This window comes from Bactrocera neohumeralis, chromosome 3 (genome assembly GCF_024586455.1).
Source record: "Bactrocera neohumeralis isolate Rockhampton chromosome 3, APGP_CSIRO_Bneo_wtdbg2-racon-allhic-juicebox.fasta_v2, whole genome shotgun sequence".
Taxonomy (NCBI): Eukaryota; Metazoa; Arthropoda; class Insecta; order Diptera; family Tephritidae; genus Bactrocera; species Bactrocera neohumeralis.
Genome location: NC_065920.1, coordinates 26,264,096 through 26,270,337, shown reverse-complemented (window position 1 = coordinate 26,270,337; position 6,242 = coordinate 26,264,096).

The window sequence follows — 6,242 nt, the reverse complement described above, 5'->3', positions numbered from 1 at the left end:
AAAAAACTTAGTAGGGGACGGGGCCACGCCCACTTTTCCAAAACAATTGCGTCCAAATATGCCCCTCTCTAATGCGATCCTTTGTGCCAAATTTCACTTTAATATCTTTATTTATGACTTAGTTATGACACTTTATAGGTTTTCGGTTTTCGCCATTTTGTGGGCGTGGTAGTGGGCCGATTTTGCCCATCTTCGAACTTAACCTTTTATGGAGCCAAGAAATATCAAGTTTCATCATGATATCTCAATTTTTACTCAAGTTACGGCTTGCACGGACGGACGGACGGACAGACAGACATCCGGATAACAACTCTACTCGTCACCCTGATCACTTTGGTATATATAACCCTTTATCTGACTCTTTTAGTTTTAGGACTTACAAACAACCGTTATGTGAGAGAGAACTAATGAAATCGGGGTCAAAATTGAAAGATGGTTGCATTAACACTTTTCGGGGAGTAACAGATATATCGAGACTAGTTCGTATATACAAAAATTACGTAACTGGCGGACACACAGACGAAAATGACATGGACTCCGCCTACTTCCCTTCCTTCTGGGTTATATATATATCGTAACAAACTTTATATACCCTGTTCAATATAAAAAAATAATTGAGAGAGCCTGTTTTCTTATATCGGTGCCTATTTGTGCTTAAAATGTATAAATCGAGTGGAGCCTTGATCCCATGTTACAAACAGGCCTTTTGTACCCGAAGGCTCTTCCTTACTTGTCTTTTATTTATTTAAATAACGATTATTATAACGGTTGTTTTCTTGGGCGTGTGGTTTTTTTGGGGGGGTTGGTCAATTTGACAGCTGTTACTTGGCAGAGAGAATCATTGACACATATTTCTTCAAAAATGAAGCCCGTCATAATATTATAGTCAATGGGGAACGCTGTGGGAAACGAGAGTGGAGAGCCAGGATTAGTGATTTTTCGCACCTGAATTGATTGCTGTTGATGTGCTGGTTCTTTGGTTCCCACAAAATCCGAGGCGAATGACGTGTGGTCGCGAATTTTCAGCGCCTTATTACCCCAAATGGGCCGAAATTTGGTCTATTGGGTGGAATTTGTTCGAGTCGTTCACTTATATTCTACTACATGGCATCAAAATCGTTTTTTCTAAAAAAAGAATAAACATTTTCTCACTCAGCTTGAATAACTTCTTTCTCTAAAGCTTAGCAAATCGATCGAAAACAGCTGTATTAACCTTGTGAACAGTACAATCTCTTTCAGCTTAACATTTTCTCTAGAGGAGCTCAACACTGACGTAAATGTGAAGAGAAAGAAATTATGATTTACCCAATTTTCAATACAAGAAATGCTATCAGTTGCATCGATCAACCAGAAATACTGACATATGCCTCAGTTGAGCTGCAAACTAATATAAAAATTACAAAAATAGAATTTCCACAGCATTGCACTCACGTTAATGTTTTAATAACTGCACACATGAACTTAAACTTTTCAATACCCAGCAGTGTTAAAGGGAGGGACTTACGTAAGTGACTGCTTTAAACCTTGTTTGCTGTGATATTAAAAATTATAAAAGATGTAGAATATGGTACAGACAAATCAAAAATTCTGAATGTGGATATTCCACATACCTCATGAACTCTCACTCGTTAACCTTAAAGCCTACAGAGTAGCGTACCATTAACATCCCATGTGGCAGAAAACTCATCCTTTCTGCCGAGAGCGCAGTGATTTTCATTCAAATTCTGTAAATGTGAGCTTCAAGCCAGACTAGTGCAGCTCCAAATTCAACTGCGTCTGCGCAAATCTAATGCCGAGGCGATTTTCTCTGGCCCCCTGAATGCATCATTCATTGAATTATCGACAATTTTATCTGCCTTGCCTCCAAATGCCTCTGCATCAATGCATATTTGCCATTTCACTTTTTCACAACAACAGCAAAGCTGCTTTCAACACTTTTTCCATTTACAAGGCATACACGGCATTGTTCAGCCTTTTTTTTTTGTTTTGTTTTCACTCAGCTCGTAGCTCGCATTTATACGCCTTCAAGTCTGTTTGGACAGTTACATGTGTGTGTGCATAAGTATGTTGCTGGTTAATAACTTCATCGAGTGTGAATGAAATGCAATTTCCTTTTTCTGTGAACGAAAGGAATTAGACCAGATGGCACCGATGAATATTCCATTATGTCATTCGATTATGCAATTTTTCGTTGGATTCTGTGTGATTCTTATGGGTCATCAGTTATTTCTCAGTTCAGTTTAATGCTCCCAAAAACTTAATGCTCCAATTTTACGCAGCAAGTGGGCGTTGTTTGTTATTAAAAAATTGCTGAAATATTCCTTAATTTTATCACACTCCAACTTCTCTGTTATTGGCGCAGACAACGTTTATGCGGTTATAGCCGAGTTTACAACGGCGCGCCTGTCGTTTCTTCTTTTCGCAAGGTGGCGCCAAATTGAGATTCCAAGCGAAGCCAGGTGCTTCTCTAGCTGGTCTTTCCAACGGAGTAGAGGTCTTTCTCTTCCTCTGCTTCCTCCGATGGGTACTGCGTCGAATACTTTCAGAGCTGGAGTGTTTTCGTCCATATGTACGACACGACCTAGCCAGTGCAGCCGCTGTCTTTTAATTCGCTGAAGTATGTCAATGTCGTCGTATATCTCATACAGCTCATCGTTCCATTGAATGCGATATTCACCGTGGCCAACGTGAAAAGGACCATTAATCTTTCGCAGAACCTTTCTCTCGAAAACTCGCAACGTCGACTCATCAGATGTTGTCATTGTGTGTAATGAGTGACTTATAGAGTTTGGTTTCTCAATTGCCTACTCAGGCCGAAGTAGCACCTGTTGGCAAGATATATTCTGCGTTGGATTTCGAGGCTGACATTGTTGCTGCTGTTAATGCTGGTTCCAAGATAGACAAAATTATCTAAGACTTCGAAGTTATGACTATCAATAGTGACGTAGGTTTATTTTTTTAATTACTCAAAAACTGTCTCGTGTCCATTAGTCTAGAGAGATGTTAACGATGCTTCGAAATAAGTCATGAGATAGTGGCAGGTGAAGAATCGTAGATTTATGTATAAAAACCTAAAAAATACGGCTGTTGGATGCTTCCAAATGAGCTGAATGCAGCAGACATTTTTGAGCACGAAATGCTTCCTAAAAAATGGTTGCCTATTTTTCTGAAAAAAATGGACATGTTGAAATTCAAACAACGTAATAAATACTGAGCGAAACAACCATTTCTTTTTCAGTAGCCTTTTAAGACTCAGAAAAACCTATAGCTGAAGACCATGCGAGCTCTCATTTGTACATCGATTTGATTAACCATCCACCGTACAATCCTGACTCGACAACCAATCTGCAAGTGCTGGCATTTGTTTGAAAGCTGTCTCAATTTAGACGAAGAGTCTCAACATACTAACAGTGGGAGCGTATTCGGTAGAAACAAAGAAAAGTCTTCCGTAAAATCACGGACATTTAAAAACCTTTGAAGGATATAAACAAGTCAATATTAAATAATTTAAATACCTTAAAGCGCCAAATAAAGTGTTATACATACTTCCTATATACATATGTATGTATCAAAGATTTTCGATAAAAAAAAAATGGATAAAGAAAAAATTTTTCTGAATTTCGTTCTGAATATTTGACAGCATATATTTTATAAAAATAAGAAAAAAGTTTCAAAAGTTTTTTTAAATTGAAGTTTTATTCAGGCTTAAGTATATAAAATGGAATTTTTATTCTACAAAATATTATATACAATAAACCCACACAAAATGATAAAATTTACTGTCTAACTCATTGTACTTTCCTCTTTATTTGATTTTGTAAAACTTGTTATCAACAATAATTTATAATATTTTTCTTAAAAAATGTTGTATTTAGTTTAAAAAAAGCTTTTGTACATTATTCTTAACACGCTTACCTTAGTGTGCTAAGCAAAATCACTACCTCTATGCCTTCTCATTGTACTACATTTATAGCATCTATGCTGAAAGTGAATTCAGATTACACTAATTTATTACAAATATATTATTTTCGGACTTGAAATATCTGTAGATTTACCGATATCTGCTTATTTTCATAAATTTGTTTTCAGAAATTCGTTACTAGTCATATATTTTGCAAACTAGCTGTCAACATACCGACCTTATTAAAAGAGCAGACATTTTGTTGTCGGATTCTTCGTTTGAAAATGAGCGTTCTTTTCGAATAAATAAATATATTAAAACAAACAAAATTTCAAAATACTCGAGAAAAAAAACATTTTGTGAAACATAAAAAACCTAAAAATTAGCTTAATTGAATATTTCACATTAATGTTAAGTTAAGGTTAAAAATGCAGTCACCAGTCACCACCCTACAAATCCTTCTCACGTCCTCAGTTCATCAGTAAATGATTTGGTTATTTTTTCTTCCTTTTACAATGGGTTTCAGGAATGCGCCACGCCAAGTTACTACTGGGAGGTTACAACCTGGCAAGGTTTTGAGATATGATCAACCTCCCCCGAGACAAATTCCGCCTGCTTGTCGCGCTTTATACCGGAAACTGCAGGCTCAAGAAACACTTGTGATATAGGTGAGGGCACAATAAACCATAGGTCGCAGTGCAAAACCTCAATTATTTTATATATATATATATATCCAATTGAGGTCCTATGTTCCACCTAGGAACTACGGGAAAATATATATATATCTATCCATATAATGGGTTTTATTCTGCTATGCTTTTTTTACTTTCCAAACTATCGATGCTGGTCTAAAATAAAATTTTGCAATGTTTCATTAAAAGCGTTTGCCCGATTATGCCTATTTATAGTGTTTATAGAAGTTGTTTGTTCGATGCGCTACTCTTCAAAAGAGACAGTTAATATTACATTCAAAATTGATCGAAGTAGATTTGGTACCATATCACCTTAAGCTGATAATATAGGCATAACTACTTTCATTATGGCCTTGTATACAATAGTCTTGGGTTAATGGTCGCGATATGTATCAAAACGAATTCGGTTAAGATAACTCTATTAGATGTGATAGAATGAAATCTATAAGTGAGCGTTACATTTTTTAAGCAAACTGAATATATTGAAATATCTCAATTTTGTACAATCCTAAAACCTAAAACTAATCGAAATAGATATAGAGTTGTATATATAAAAATAAAGAGCATGACGAGACGAGTTGAGTTCCAAGAGACTCTCTGTCTGTCAGCCTATGATTTCTAGTTTAAAAATATCCACGCGTTTCTTGGCAACGTTACCACGCCCACTAAGATATAATAACATCGTTGGCACAAGATATCGCAGTGAAAAGTGCCATCTGTGGGTTGGAATTTTCTAAAACATTGGCGTGGCCCCAGCCTCTAGTAGGTTTAATGAGCATAGTTCAGAACTATAGCTTTTTCTACCAAACTCGCTAAAAGGTTCTGTTATTTCTTTACGTAAGGTCTTCACAAACGTTTGTAATTTATACGAAATTATAAATCTCAGGAATTAATCGACTACTTTCAAACAAATTCTGTGCATGATATTATTTTGACACTGGAGGTTTCGTTCTGAAAATATATATAAAAATTTTTAAAATTTTATATATAAAAATTTTAATTTTCATGGGAGTCATTCGAGTAGAGGCATGTCATCTAATGTCCAAAAATAGTTGCAATCGGACCATGGCCCTCAGTGCCTATAGCTGATTTTATACCGAAATTATTGGTGAATCTCTGAAGCATAATATTGAAAGGTAAATTTTACATTGAAATCCAAACAGGATAAAATCCTAAATTAACTCCCAGATACATAATATAAAAAATGTACTTCATATAATATATGCCATTCAATATGTCACTTAGTATATATGTCATTAGTATCTTAAAGAAATTTTGAGAGTGTATCTATCTAATAACAATAAAACATTGCGCCTAAATTTGCAGTCACCCCTTGTAACTAATATCAGAATTTTCCAACATTGAACTTTATAACGCGGATCCAAGTAGAGGTACTTTTTTCAATAACATTTCTTTGACAGATCGCGCGTGTGTTATGTCAAGTTGTCACGCTACTTTTGTTCAGTTTTGTTTGCCATTGCATCGTGGAGAGACTTACGTCTGGACAACGTTACTGACTATTTGATTACTGAAATTTAAGCTCATGATCTTGGCATCATTTGTTTTCAACAAGACGGCGCCACTTCCCAGACATCGCATCAATCAATGGATCTATTGAGAAAGCACTTCGGTGAGCATATAATTTCACG